The sequence below is a fragment of the Cherax quadricarinatus genome, chromosome 16, assembly GCF_038502225.1.
Source record: "Cherax quadricarinatus isolate ZL_2023a chromosome 16, ASM3850222v1, whole genome shotgun sequence".
NCBI classification, from domain to species: domain Eukaryota; kingdom Metazoa; phylum Arthropoda; class Malacostraca; order Decapoda; family Parastacidae; genus Cherax; species Cherax quadricarinatus.
In genome coordinates, this window is record NC_091307.1 from 11,932,432 (window position 1) to 11,948,693 (window position 16,262).

The window sequence follows — 16,262 nt, forward strand, 5'->3', positions numbered from 1 at the left end:
AATAAGAAAGAAAATACTTTCATCATTCAACACCTTCACCATCACTTATACATAATCACTGTCTTTGCAGAGGTGTTTAGATATGACAGTTTAGATGAAAGGAGGTGTTTTATACTTCTATATTTATGCAGCATTGCTATAAAAATCTAATAGGAATGTTAAATTTTTGTTTTTATGTTACAGTATTAAAACTGCTGCATGTGCGAGAAATTTGTGAATATGCATTATTAAATCTTTAAAAAAAAAGTCATAACTACTGTGTTTAGATAATGCATTCACTATTTGAAGTACACAGCAGGAAACAAATTTTACTGTACTTTTTCATGTGGATGTCATGAATTACTAAAACTATTGCCCTTTTAGAATCATTTTGAAAAAAGTGAGGTACAGCAATTCTTTCCCCCAGGATCCTTCATGGCTTTCAGGAGCCCTGCATGCAGTATATTGTGCAAACAATGAACTCCTCCATCTACTGTTTAATTAAAGGACTATCTCTTAACATGTACACATGTTCTTTACTACTGTGTTTAGCCACAACATTTTTAGCTTTTTCAGTGCAAGAGAATTCTTCTGTATATTTTAATACAATTATCCCTAACCTAGGCAGGCCGAGGAAAAGAACATTCACCATCATTCATACAATTGCTGTCAACTCTCTGAACTGCAACATCCTTACACCTCCTTCAAAGTGAAAGTAGTGTTTTTCATCTTCAGGACTCGAGTCCTGCTAACCTGTTTCTCAAAATCTCTTCATAAATATTACCTTGATCACATGCCAAGTCATAAAAAAAACCGCATTTCCACTGGCTCCACTCTGAGGTGCTCATCAGAACGTGTTGAATGTTCAAGACCCTAGCATTCAAAACCTCATATACCCCCTCCCTCCAACCCTTGAATGACCTTATCCCTCTTTTCTTCCACCCCAGATTTATATACCCTGTTATTCTGTTTCATCCTTAATAAATTTCCAAACCACCTAAACATCTCGGCTCTGAATAATTATATCTTTGGTAACCCCACACCGTCTTGTAATCTCCACACTCCTTATTCTGTACACAATATTCATACCACACATCACTCAAGTATTACTCCTCTTCAAGGGGGGCTCCTTGTTGTGGTGAAGAGGCTCTTGGTCTGAGGAATCAGACCTGTCGGTCTCCTTCCTCAGACTGAACCTAATTACCCCCCAATCCCCCCCTCCCTATCCCATCCTCCCCTTTTTCCTTTCCTCCTCCTCCTCCTCCCCACCCCTCCCTTTTGCCCTTCCTCTTTTTGGCCTTTGGGATTTCTCCCACAGGCGTGCTAGTTCCTAGGTAGGGGAAAGGATACCGGGGTCCATCCCATTCCGTTGAGGTTCTTGGCGGTGGTGTAGTTTGCCGTGGAATCTGGATCGCCTGGGGATGTCCCGATCCCTCTCCGGTATCCCGGAGTAGCTTTAGATGTCTTTCGGGCGACAGGTGTATCTCTGGAAGCCACCTTTCGGATTCCGGGGGTGGTGGCCGAAGGAGGTTTGCTTTGTGGCGGATATCCGGTCGCCCTCTCTTTTGTCCACTGAGGTAGCTCGGCAGATGTGAGGTTGCTATCCCGGATTGCTGGCATGAAGGGTAGGGTATGGCACGGGTTCCATGCTGCATCTGCGCTACTAGCAGTACTGAGGTCCTCTTGGGTGCGGAGGGAGATTTCCGGCCCCTTCATTCCTCCTGGGAACTATTCCTCTCCGCTACCCCCTTTTTTTATTCTTTTTTTTATTTTTATTTTCTTTTCTTTCTTTTTTTTTCTTAAAAACAAAAAGCAAAGGAGTAACCTAACCATGGAGAACCCAATCCATGAACCCACTACCCCCGGGCCCCTTCTTGATACCGCACCCCATTCTGACCCTGCCTTGTTTTTAGACCACTCTTCGGACACTCCTGATGCCCCTGTACCTCTTGCTGGTGCTGTTTCCTCACCCGCTTCAGGTACCGGGGCTTCGACTGACTCCTTCGATTTGTCTGACCTCCGCTCTCCTTTGACTATGCTTCCGGCCTCTCCCTCTACGGTACGGCAATTTTCGAATCGCCAGCCCATTTCACGCCGGACCAACTCCGGTCATACTCCTAAACGCCAACGTCAATCTCCTGATGATGCTCCTTCGTTACCTTCCCATTCTACTCGGAAAAGACCGACACGTCATGCACTCCCTCTCCATGCTCAGTTTCGGACCACACAATGGACTAAATTCTTTACTTTAAGACCGACTTCTTCTTCTGCCTATCTTTCTGACCATAGTATTGGCAAAGCGCTCCTGCGTCATGTTGGTAGAGATATTTCATAAGTCTTCAGACGGCGTCGGATTCGCAGCAGTGTTTCCGGACAGCGTCGTGCGGGGGCATTTACTATCTTCAGCTAGCATTTTTACTGCTGAACTGTATGCCATTCTTGCAGCACTTATTCGTATTGCATCTATGCCTGTGTCATCATTTGTAGTAGTCTCAGACTCCCTTAGTGCTCTACAGGCTATACGAAAATTTGATACATCTCATCCCCTAGTTCTCCGTATCCAACTTTGGCTACGCCGTATCTCTACCAAACAAAGATATTGTTTTTTGTTGGGTCCCTGGTCATGTCGACGTACAGGCAGACACTGCTGCGCGGTCAGCAGTGCATGACCTACCAATTTCCTATCGACGTGTTCCATTTCTGGACTATTTTGGTGCAATAGCTACCCCACCTTCGCACCCGTTGGCAACAACGTTGGTCAACTCTGCTCGGTAACAAACTTCATTCTATTAAACCGAGCATAGGTTACTGGCCGTCTTCTTGTCATCAGTGCCGAGGTTGGGAGACCACTCTCTCCCACCTTCGCATTGGCCACACTCGTCTTACTCGTGGGTATCTCATGGAGAGGCACCCTGTTCCTCTCTGTGAGCAGTGTCAAGTTCCAGTATCGATTAGCCACATTCTGTTAGACTGCCCTCTCTATCAACGAGCACGCAGAATTTACCTCCAACGTCGTCTTCGTTCTACTACTCTCTCTTTACCTTCCCTTCTTGCTGATGGACCCTCCTTTAATCCTGACTCTCTCATTGACTTCTTGACAACGACTGATTTACTCCACAAACTCTGATGATACTTTTCGCACTCCCCTCAGCCCTTTCTAGTTCAGTCTCTTGCTGCCCTTTACCCTTTCACCATCCACTACCCCGCTGTTATCCGTAACCTATTACTCATCCATCTCCCTTATGCCACCTGATGCCCTCGCTTCCTTCCTGTCCTGCAGCGCTTTATAGCCCTTGTGGCTTAGCGCTTCTTTTTGATTATAATAATAATCATGCTCTCAAGAGCGGTATGCGCATCGTCACTGTCCAGAATGCTACCCAAGCTCATGATCTTTCTCTCCTTTCGAATATCGATACTACTCCTATCACTATTGAGAAACATCTTTCTCTCAATTCTTGTAGTGGTACTGTCATTCTGCCCCATACCATAGTCCAACAGAATTTCCAGTCATGTGGCAATGACATTTTTGAACAGCTGGAACTCCAAGATCTCCCAATCCTCAAAGTAGACACTTATGTCCTTCCTGCCCATGGGCGGAGACGTTACCCTTGCAATGTGGCTCGTTTAACTTTTGACAGCCGAGAACTCCCGTCCTCTGTATATGTCGCGGGACACCGGTTACAAAGTTCAAAAGGTGATACCTACACCACAACAGTGTAGAAATCGCTGGCGTTTTGGTCATCCAGCGAAATATTGCAGATCTATAGCCGAATGCCCAGTCTGTGGTGCCGACGACCATTCTAATACATCTTGCAGTCAACCTCCATCTTGCCTTAATTGTAATGAAGCTCACCCTTCGTACTCCCACCGTTGCCAGGTCTACTTAAATGAACGTGAAATCCGTTGCCTCAAAGAGGCAGAAGGTCTCCCTTGTGCTATGGCAGTTACTCATCTCCGCCTCCAAGGGAGACTACCCCGTGTTTCTTATTCTCGTGTTTCAAAACATCCCCCCACTTCTGGGGTCCCATCTTCTGCAGCCTCCTCTGTTGTTACCCCTCCCATAGCCAATCCGGCATCTAATCCTTTTGCTGTCCTTGGCTCTGACGTCCCGACTGCAACTCAGTCTGTTCTCACATCTTCGCGTCCTTTCTCACAAGCCCCAGTATCGACAAGACCTCGTATGACACCTAATACCAATCGCCCCTCTACTTCTCAGAAATCCAAAAAATCCACATTGCTGAAGTCTTCTTTGCCCCTTCCTTCCCTTCTTCCACCTCCACACTTTACCTTTCCAGTCTCTGTGCCTAGTTCTTCCCCTCTCTCTGGCTCTATTACAAGTGTGGAGATTCACCCTCCTCCTCGTACTATGCCTTCCACCCCGTCCCCTCCTAAGTTTCTCCCTCTTCTGCCACCTCCCAGGTTTCTGCCTCTTCTGTCCCCCCCCCACACTTCATCTCCAGTCCCTTACACTCTTTCGTCCCCCTCTACTTTGGTACAGTCCATTACTGTCCCAATCTTTACTCACCCTCCCCCTTCTATCTCCAATATGGTCTCCCATACATCTTTGAATTCAGAAACACTTGAAGCCATTTCAGAATATATTGCAGAGACTAAACCTTCAATGGACACTGATTCACTTCCTGTTCCTTCTCTTCCCTCTCCTCCATCTTCACAACCCCATTCTTCGCAACACTCCATTCCTTCACTGCTTGAACGTCTTCCAATGCCACCACACGTTGACTTTTCTAACCCCTCTAGTCTGTAGGTGCCTTTCCCTACGGATTCCTGGTGTTTTCTTCATCGCCAATCATGGCCTATTTACAGTGGAATATCCGCGGCCTCAGGGGTAATCGGGGTGAGCTTCAGATGTTGCTTTCCAGGTTTTCTTCGGATCCTTTCTCAGATGGGACCTTTAATGAAAGTGCCCTTCTTCTATGCAATGATATTCCATACTGTCAACTATTTGTCCATACCTCGCTGCATTACACTGCAGCCCGTATCCACTTGAATAAGTGGTTTACAATATGTCCTTTGTATCTCTCTCCTTCTCGAGCATTTTCTATCCCAGACTTTGCCTTTCTTGTTTCATCCTTACCACCACCACTTCTGTTACTTGGTGATTTTAACGCCCACCATTTCCTCTGGGGGGGTCTCATTGTGACTCACGTGGCATCCAGTTGGAGGCTTTTCTCGCCTCTCACCCCCTCCATGTTTTAAATACGGGTACTCCCACCCATTTTGATCCTCGTACTCATACTCTCTCTTGCATTGATCTATCAGTCTGCTCTTCCTCCACTGCACTAGACTTCACCTGGTCTGTTCTACCGGACTTACATGACAGCGATCATTTTCCAATCATTCTTACTTCTCCTTCATATTCACCACCTTTCCGTAGCCCTCGCTGGCAATTTGATCGGGCAAATTGGGACCTTTACTCGCAGCTCACTGCTTTTAGTGAGGTTCCTTCTTCATCCTCCATTGATGAGCTCCTACACCTCTTCTCGACGTCAGTTTATACCGCAGCTTCTCATTCTATACCCCAAACCTCAGGCAAGCATTCTCAGAAGTGTGTGCCTTGGTGGTCTCCTGCTTGTGTTCGTGCAGTACGTTTGAAACGCGCTGCATGGGGCAGGTACCGATACAATAGAACCAAGGGGAGACTTCTTGATTTTAAGCAGAAGCGTGCGATCGCTCGCCATGTCATCCGTGATGCTAAATGCACTTGCTGGCGAGACTGTTTCCACCATCACCTCTGCTTCCTCTATGAGTGCAGTCTGGAAAAAAGTGAGGAAATTGAGTGGTAAATACTCTCCTGACCCGGCTCCTGTTCTACGGGTCGCCGGTATTGATGTAGCAAACCCTCTTGACGTTGCCATTGAAATTGGCACTCATCTGGTCCGTATTTCCCGGGGGCTCCATCTATGCCCCTCATTTCTTTCCTCAAAGTCTGCCAGAGAATTAGTACCCTTAGACTTTTCTTCTCTCAGAGAAGAACAGTATAATGTGCCTTTTACACTTCAGGAACTGGAGGCAACACTCTCAGCTTGCCGATCATCGGCAGCTGGACCTGACGACATTCATATTTGTATGTTACAACATTTACATCAGTCAGCCCTTGTAGTCCTCTTACACCTCTTCAATCTTATTTGGGCACAAGGAGTTCTTCCCCAGCTGTGGAAATCTGCCATTGTTCTCCCTTTCTGCAAGCTGGGTACTACAGGACATGATGCCTCCCACTATCGTCCCATCGCTCTTACTAGTGCAGTTTGCAAAGTGATGGAACGTCTGGTAAATCGCCGTTTAATGTGGTATTTAGAGACACACAACAGTCTCTCCGCTAGTCAATATGGCTTTCGTAAGGGCCGTTCTACCATAGACCCCTTACTACGCTTGGATACGTATGTTCGTAATGCCTTTGCAAATAATCACTTTGTTATTGTATCATGTGGGAGTTCGAACACGTGGATAGGGTAAAGTAATACTCACGTAGGCTGGTAGTACGTATAATTACAGATAATGTGGGGAGCGCCCAACAGCCTGCCTATCTCCTTGCTCACTCTCGTATAACTGACTGGCCGCCCACAGTACCCATATGTGAGGGGGTCTTTGAATACTGCTGTGGTCAGCACAATATACAGACAGTGACTCAGGCAGAGAAGGTTGGTAGTGAGTCAACTACTGGTTACTGGTTACTACTACTGAGAATTGCCATATTTTTTGACCTTGAGAAGGCATATGACACAACTTAGAGGTATAATATTTTGGCCCAAGCCCACTCCTTAGGCCTCCAAGGCAATCTACCATCCTTCCTTAAGAACTTTTTAACTGACAGACACTTCCGTGTTCCAGTCATTATTATTATAATCAAGGGGGAAGCGCTAAACCCGGAGGATTATACAGCGCCTGGAGGGGGGGGGATGTGGAAGGCATTCAGGCTTAATTCGGGGAACTGGAGCACAGATCTAATTCCCTAAATCAAGAGCCCCTCACCAACATCAAGGAACCTTCCTTGAGGGGCGTGTTCCAGTCAATAATGTGCTTTCCCCGGACTTTGTCCAAGCTGAAGGTGTCCCTCAGGGATGTGTTCTGAGCACAACACTTTTTCTCCTTGCTATAAATGATTTGGCCTCTGTTCTTCCACCCAATATTTGGTCATCACTCTATGTTGATGACTTCACTATTGCTTGTGCAGGCGCTGACTGTCATCTCATTGCAGTTTCTCTCCAGCATGCGGTTGACCGTGTTTCCACTTGGGCCACCACGCATGGGTTTAAATTTTCCAATACCAAAACTCACCAAATTACTTTCACTAGACGCTCTGTCATCTCCGATCATCCTTTGTATCTCTATGGCTCTCATATCCCCGAACGTGATACAGTCAGGTTTCTAGGCCTTCTCTTTGACCGTAGGTTATCCTGGAAACTTCACATTACCTCTCTGAAGGCAACTTGTCACAGCCGGCTAAACCTTCTTAAAACCCTTGCTCATCTTTCCTGGGGAGCTGATCGTTGAACTCTGCTTCGCCTACATTCAGCCCTCGTTTTATCGAAACAAGATTATGGTGACCAGATTTATTCAGCGGCCTCTCCTGCTACTCTCTCTAGCCTTAACCCCATCCATCACCAAGGATTACGTTTATGCCTTGGTGCTTTTCGCTCTTTCCCTGTTGAGAGCCTCTATGCAGAAGCGAATGTTCCATCTTTGTCTGATCGCCGTGATGCCCATTGCCTTCGCTACTATGTACGCTCTCATGATCACAATCCTTCCATTTATAGAATGGTCACTGATATTAGTAGACATTATTTGTTCGCTGCCCCTGTTTGCTCCGTCCCTTTTCTCTTCGCCTACATTCGCTCGTCTTCCCTTCAGTTACCACCTTTATATGTTCATGTAGCATCTCGCTTTTCCCTACCCCCCTGGGAAGTTCAAGCTGTTCGGGTCTGTTCTTTCTCACTCCCTTGCTCGAAAGCCCAACTGCCTACGGTGGCTTCCCGCTCTCTTTTTCTTGATCACTTCCACTCTCATTCTCATGCCATCGCTGTGTACACAGATGGCTCTAAGTCTTCAGACTGTGTCGGATTCGCAGCAGTGTTTCCGGACAGCGTCGTGCGAGGGCATTTACTATCTTCGGCTAGCATTTTTACTGCTGAATTGTATGCCATTCTTGCAGCACTTATTCGTATCGCATCTATGCCTGTGTCATCATTTGTGGCAGTCTCAGACTCCCTTAGTGCTCTACAGGCTGTACGAAAATTTGATACATCTCACCCCCTAGTTCTCCGTATCCAACTTTGGCTACGCCGTATCTCTACCAAGCATAAAGATATTGTTTTTTGTTGGGTCCCTGGTCATGTCGACGTACAGGGCAATGAACAGGCAGACACTGCTGCGCGGTCAGCAGTACATGACCTACCAATTTCCTATAGAGGTGTTCCATTTCTGGACTATTTTGCTGCAATAGCTACTCACCTTCACACCCATTGGCAACAACGTTGGTCAACTCTGCTCGGTAACCCCTCAAGGAAGGTTCCTTGATGTTGGTGAGGGGCTCTTGATTTAGGGAATTGGATCTGTGCTCCAGTTCCCCGAATTAAGCCTGAATGCCTTCCACATATCCCCCCCCAGGCGCTGTATAATCCTCCGGGTTTAGCGCTTCCCCCTTGATTATAATAATAATCTGCTCGGTAACAAACTTCATTCTATTAAACCGAGCATAGGTTACTGGCCGTCTTCTTATCAGTGCCGAGGTTGGGAGACCACTCTCTCCCGCCTTCGCATTGGCCACACTCATCTTACTCATGGGTATCTCATGGAGAGGCACCCTGTTCCTTTCTGTGAGCAGTGTCAAGTTCCAGTATTGATTAGCCACATTCTGTTAGACTGCCCTCTCTATCAACGAGCACGCAGAATTTACCTCCAACGTCGTCTTCGTTCTACTCTCTCTTTACCTTCCCTTCTTGCTGATGGACCCTCCTTTAATCCTGACTCTCTCATTGACTTCTTGACAACGACTGATTTACTCCACAAACTCTGATGATGATACCTTTCGCACTCCCCTCAGCCCTTTCTAGTTCAGTCTCTTGCTGCCCTTTACCCTTTCACCATCCACTGCCCCGCTATTATCCATAACCTATTACTCATCCATCTCCCTTTTGCCACCTGATGCCCTCGCTTCCTGCCCTGCAGCGCTGTATAGCCCTTGTGGCTTAGCGCTTCCTTTTGATTATAATAATAATCAAGTATTACTGCCTCCAGCCCACTTCTCACTGCAATGTTTAAAGCCCATGCTTCACACTCATACAAAAGTACTGGTACCACTGAATCTGGTACATATCCATTTTTGCCTCCATGGATAAGGCTCTTTGTCTCCACAGATGCCTCAATGCACCAACCACTTTTCTCCTCGTCTATTCTGTGGACAAGTCCACTCCCAAACATCTGAATGCACTTACTTCTTAAATAGCCTTCCCTCCAGTATTGCATTGCATAGATTTTTTTTTCATCATGTTTCTCTTGCCCATGCCTTCTTTTACATAACCTCTCAAATTCATTCACCAACTTTTGCAGTGTCTGTAGAATCTCCCAAAAGAATAATGTGATAGACAAAGACCAACTGTGAGGATTCCCACCTTGTATCAAATTCATTATCTTGTAATCCCACACTCCCCTTAATGGAGGTAGGTTCCTTGATGGTAGTGAGGGGCTCTTGATCTAGGGAACTGGATCTGTGCTCCAATTCCCTGAATTAAACTTGAAAACCATCCCCCCAACAGATGCTGTATAATCCCTATAGGTTTAGAGCTCCCTAAATGATCCCACACCTCTCCCCAACACCCTATCATACACCTCTTTTACAATGTCATCACACTTCCCTTGGGCCGGCTTTTACTGGAAAATATTTCCTCTCCCGTTTACCTTGACCTGAGCCTCAATAGAGAGTAATGAGGTGATACATTGGTACACCATCCCCCCCCCGCCTTTTGGGCGGGGGGGGGGGGGTATGGCAGGCATTGAAGCTCAATTCAAGGAACTGAAAAACAGATCCAGTTCCCTAGATCAAGAGCCCCTCACCAGCATCAAGGAACTGCCCTTCAGGGGACACCTCACTACTGGGGACTTCTTTCAATTCCAGTTTTAACATACTTAAATCGGTTTTTGACATTTACCCTCCCCAGAGGCGCTGTATAATCCCTACGGGGTTTAGCGCCCCTCCATGATAATCTCACCAGTTACGTACTACATTCCCCTCAAGGAAGGTTCCTTCTTGATGGTGAGGGGCTCTTGATTTAGGGAATTGGATCTGTGCTCCAGTTCCCCGAATTAAGCCTGAATGCCTTCCACATCCCCCCCCAGGCGCTGTATAATCCTCCGGGTTTAGCGCTTCCCCCTTGATTATAATAATAATACGTACTACATTTGTACAGTTAAAGAACGTGAATACTATCTTTCGTAGTATAACAGTGTATTAATACTTAATTACTCATTACACTGGTATACTCGCTTACTTAGAAAGGGATCTGATACTAAAGGCTATACCGAAATACTTGGGAAAGGGAATATAATTAACTGACAATATAATCCAATATTAACTTACTATAAATAGTTCACTCCATGGAGCAATACTCAGGTCAAGCTCCCACCACTCCAACCCAGAGACAGGGCTCCTGCCCCCAGCAGAGGCTTCCCACGAAAGGCTTACACAAAGCCTCCAGCTCCTTTCGGCAGAGACTGGCCACCGAATGTATGTATAATGTTCGCCAAGACCATAGCCCTGGCACGGGTCCCAATCTTGCGATGAAACTGGCCACCGAATCCCTCTTAGCTTCTTAAAACCAGCCTCCTCAATGCTCCACTTTGCAATTTGAGGAAGCAGACTGGACACTTTATGCCCTTCATGCATCTTTTCCTGGTGTTCCTCCTGATTCATCCTCTGCAAACGAATTGTTACAAATCGTTATCACCACTTATTTCTGCAACCATAACAGCAATCCTTCAAACCGTGCTTTCACTCATTCTTGTACACTGCTTCTAAATCTCAGTCGCGGCTTTTTTTTTTTTCCTGAAAGAATAAAAAGTTTAATAAAGTCAGAAAATATTTTTACAGCAAATTCTCACTTATGCACATTGACACCATATCCACCTCGTGTATTATCCACCAAAGTGTATTACGAACTCTTCAGGAATTCGACTTTATCCCATGGCCCTTTGTATACAACTTGGGTTAAGATGCATGTCTAGTGAAGTTTTCCCCTCAAGGAAGGTTCCTTGATGTTGGTGAGGGGCTCTTGATTTAGGGAATTGGATCTCTGCTCCAGTTCCCCGAATTAAGCCTGAATGCCTTCCACATCCCCCCCAGGCGCTGTATAATCCTCCGGGTTTAGCGCTTCCCCTTGATTATAATAATAAAGTTTTTTTCTGGGTTCCTGGACACTGATGTTCAGGATAAAAAAAAAAAGTAGCAGACTCGGCTACTCCAACTATTCATGACATTCCAATTTCCCGCAGGGGTATTTCTTAGACTGTTTTAGTACTCTTTCATCAACTTCGTAACAGGTGGAACAACACTAGCCTGAGATCGCAACGACTTTTCCATCAAATCACAGTTGGGATTCTGGCCATCTTACCATTGTTGAGTTTGGGAAACCACTCACGGTTACAAACTGGACACGAGCTACATGCTCATGGATACCACATGGAGAAACCACTGGCTCCACTCGAGAGGAATGCAAGGTTCCATTACAGTCTCTTATATCTGTATAGATTATCCTACCGGCGGGTATGCAGCATTCCCTTCAGACATGTACATCACCTTAACAGAGCTCTATGACTATGACCCTTGTGAGTTTAGCGCATCACCATAATGCATTAACTGACCACCTCCCTGAAAGTTCTACCTTCAATGCAGACTTCCTCCTTGAATTTAATGGATACTAACCATTGCACCAACTACCATTACAGTTATATTCTTGCACTAACCTCCATCTCTACCGCCACTAACCCGCTACCTACAGCGCTGCATGACCCGTGTGGTTTTAGAGCTTATAGTAATACTAATTATTTTCTACAACCCCTCAAGGAAGGTTCCTTGATGTTGGTGAGGGGCTCTTGATTTAGGAAATTGGATCTGTGCTCCAGTTCCCCGAATTAAGCCTGAATGCCTTCCACATCCCCCCCCCAGGCGCTGTATAATCCTCCGGGTTTAGCGCTTCCCCTTGATTATAATAATAAAAATAATATTTTCTACAAGTACATGTACAAGGTATACAGGCCTAGCTGACATCAATGACATACTACTATATAGAAAGTCCATTGCTTAGGCAAATTAGGTCAATTTTGTCCTAGGATGCGAACCACGTCAGTCGACTAACACCCAGGTACTCATTTTACTGATGGATGAACAGGGACAACCGGTGTAAGGAAACTCAATGTTTTCACCCTTGCCAGGAATAGAACCCGGACACCTCAGCGTGTGAAGCGAGAGTTTTGCTTACCAGGTCTGTACAGTACTTTGTCTAATAGGGAAATGTAGTAGAGCAATCCCTCAAGGTTCCTTTATGCCAATAAGGCTCTTGAGTCAATGAACTGGATTTGATCTCTCGGATCGACCCTGATTGTCTCCCCCAGGCACTCCCCTACTCTCGCATACTCCTACCCAACATTTCCCCATCACCTTTGCAAACCCCTTTTATTATCATGGAGAACGCGAAACCCATAGGGATTCTAAAGCGCCTGTGGAGGGAGATGGAAGGCATTCAGGCTTAATTCAGGTAATTACCTGAATTAAGCCTATAATCTATAATTAAGCTTATAATCTATGTAACTGTTTGTGTACCTGAATAAACTTACTGACTTATCCTTCCCTTGGATCGAACTTAATAGTCTCCAAGGTGCTGTGTGATCAATATGAATTTAGCACTTCCGAAGCTGCTTTCGTAGTCTCTTCATTCCATCCCCTCACGGGAGGTTCTTTGATGCTGCCGAGGGGCTCGTGGTCTAAGGAATATTTTACCCTGAGCTCCCTAATCAGTGTAACAATAATACTTACCGTTCACTTGGATACAACCTGAATGCCTAACATTTTCCATGCACTGTGACCCAAGTGGATTTAGTACTTTTCCTAAATACAAGTAGTTTCTCATTAAATGGAGGGACGGGGGCTTGAGGACGAGGTTTTTATGCTGGATTGGTTCTACCCTCGAGATCCTGTGTTTGGATCGAACTTGAATGTCTCATTTTCACAGCTGTATAACCTCCCTATGGTTATACCGCTCCCCCCATTTGAAACATACTGGAGCCAGTGAACGTGACCCTTGTGGGTTTAGCGCCCAGCTATGATTGGAGTCAGTGTAAGTGATAGGTACAGCAGATTATAGTGATAAGAGGAGGTATGATAAAGCTCATGGGGCAGGGAGTGACCTAGTAGCGACCAGTGAAGAGGCAGGGGACCAGGAGCAGTGTCTCGGCCCCTGCAACCACAATTAGGTGAGTACAGGTGGACAGGACCCTTTTAGTGGAAGGTCGGCTTGACACACGCTACTTATGTCATTTTGAACGCTTTCGATGTCGCCTAGCAAATTTCGAACATTTAAAATGTTTATTAGTGCAAGGTTTGCAACCCCTATATGACCCTTTCGGGTTTAGCTCTTACCTTTATTGTAATTTAAACATCGCAAATTTTCGCATCGTATTTTATCGAGTCTCAAATCTGTGAAACTCTCTGCTACACCTCCGAGCATAAGTTGTGGAGAAATTTTCTCCAAGGAAGGGGGTATCGGCCCCCCTTCAGCCCTTTAGTCCTGAGGGGTCCAGCCCTCTCAGAAGGGGCAAGCATCTTGTTTACTTCCACATCAAGTAATTACAAGCAGATGTTTAACCAGCGTGTACCAGTCATAGGTCATGTGACTTCTTTGCAGACCAGTGTTGCAACCAGCGTGAGTTAACGAGAGTGATTAATCTCTGTACCACAACAGGAAAGGTACAGGAAAACTTCTACCTCACTTTATTCACATGTGGGACATAATGAGCTCTCAGTGATTGAGATATATCACGAAATCAAGCATTTGTGTTCCAAATTGTTGCAGTTTGCCAAGGAAGGCAAATCTGCTTGTATCAGCAAATCCTTTATGTGGAGAGACGCTGAGGGCAAGTCAGGCCAGCGGGGCACGCTGAGGGGTAGATTCCTTTTAGATTTAGTCGAGGCCACTCGTGCATCACATTGTAATAAGTCTATAGTGATCGTGCGTTTGTGTGCATAAAAGAATCTCGAAAGACACAGCAGAACACTTACAGAGAAGTGACAAGAGCTTCTTTAGTCATATAACTGTGAATAATAAACAACACTTGATGAACAGTGTGTAAACAACGAGTGTTGCGAAATTCCTGACGGAGTGTAGTGCGTCATTCTTCAAGAACACGTCTGCTTCAATAAAGACACCGATACCCGGGTGAAAATATGGGTCCAATACAGACACCCAAGTAGGCCTAGTAATAAATGTTACTAGTTAGATCAGCTGCGCAGCAGATAGCTAGTTAATTTTTCTCTAGATTTATTGTACACTGTTATAGGCAGGCTTTTTAGCCCAACAAGTGAGTATAGATTCTCGTCAGTATTCAGTTACTGAAATACTGACAACACCCCGACCTAGAAAATGTACAGAGAACTTTCACGGCGCGCATAACGGAGATAAAACACCTCAATTACTGGGAGCGCTTGAGGTTTCTAAACCTGTATTCCCTGGAACGCAGGAGGGAGAGATACATGATTATATACACCTGGAAAATCCTAGAGGGACTAGTACCAAACTTGCACACGAAAATCACTCACTACGAAAGCAAAAGACTTGGCAGACGATGCACCATCCCCCCAATGAAAAGCAGGGGTGTCACTAGCACGTTAAGAGACCATACAATAAGTGTCAGGGGCCCGAGACTGTTCAACTGCCTCCCAGCACACATAAGGGGGATTACCAACAGACCCCTGGCAGTCTTCAAGCTGGCACTGGACAAGCACCTAAAGACAGTTCCTGATCAGCCGGGCTGTGGCTCGTACGTTGGTTTGCGTGCAGCCAGCAGCAACAGCCTGGTTGATCAGGCGCTGATCCACCAGGAGGCCTGGTCACAGACCGGGCCGCGGGGGCGTTGACCCCCGAAACTCTCTCCAGGTAAACTCCAGGTAAACCCCCTAGGGGTAATTATACTCATACCTTTCCCCTTCAGCCACGTGGTCGTAGAACAACTGTCTACCATCAGAGGCTGCTATCATCAGAAGCTGCTATCAACAGAGGCTGCTATCATCAGAGGCTGCTATCGTCAGAGGCTGCTATCGTCAGAGGCTGCTATCGTCAGAGGCTGCTATCGTCAGAGGCTGCTATCGTCAGAGGCTGCTATCGTCAGAGGCTGCTATCGTCAGAGGCTGCTATCGTCAGAGGCTGCTATCGTCAGAGGCTGCTATCGTCAGAGGCTGCTATCGTCAGAGGCTGCTATCGTCAGAGGCTGCTATCATCAGAGGCTATCGTCAGAGGCTGCTATCATCAGAGGCTGCTATCGTCAGAGGCTGCGATAGACAAACAGCAACAAACCTAAGTGTTCGATACAGAGTTTTAGTATTTGTTCTACAAGTTTATTTGACCATAGTTTTGGTTAGATAAATTATACCACGTAAGTGTTAGAAATGTCTGGAACTAAGATCACCATATTTCAAACACATTTCCCACAAAAACGATATTTCACATGTTCAAAACGACCTGGCGCACATTTCGAGCACTGTTCGAAACTTCGTGAGCACATAATAAAAACAAAAAAAATTGAAACTTTGTAATGAATGATTCAGCCATTAAAAGGTTCGAGGCTTTGCAGAGCACATTTCACACATTTAAATTCTAAACGGAGTGCTGCACGTTTCAAATGTGTTCCAGACGTCGTGGGACAAGTTCCGAACATTTGAATTGAAACTAGGGTTTGAAACTTCGCGATGACGTTTCGAACAGTTTTTTAATGCTTGGAACTTGTCCACAACGTTTTGAAGCATTAAAGAAATGTTTGAAAAAATGCTCTAGACGTCACGACGTTTCGAGCATTTTTCGCGCATTAGAAAACTATCTGAAACGTCATCGCTACGAAGTTTTGCTAATTTTAAATGTATTTGCAACATGCCTATGACGTTTCGATCATTTTTCTAATGGTTCAAAACGTCGTGGACAACTTCCAATTTGGAAAAGTACTCTAAATGTCATTTCAAACCAATCTGAAATGCTCGAAACTCGCCTGCAGGCTACATTTTGAAT

General features: G+C 45.7%; 1 long non-coding RNA gene across 2 annotated transcripts in view; it reads right to left on the bottom strand.

Moving 5' to 3' along the window:
• Positions 1–16,262, bottom strand: part of LOC138852760 (uncharacterized) — a 79,625-nt gene that overhangs the window by 31,176 nt on the left and 32,187 nt on the right. The window contains exon 3 of one of the 2 annotated variants that reach the window (XR_011392056.1): positions 10,574–10,909. The exons of the other annotated variant lie outside the window; for it this stretch is intronic. This is a non-coding gene — a long non-coding RNA (uncharacterized lncRNA). The remainder of the gene's footprint in view (positions 1–10,573; positions 10,910–16,262) is intronic. 2 annotated transcript variants of the gene reach the window in all.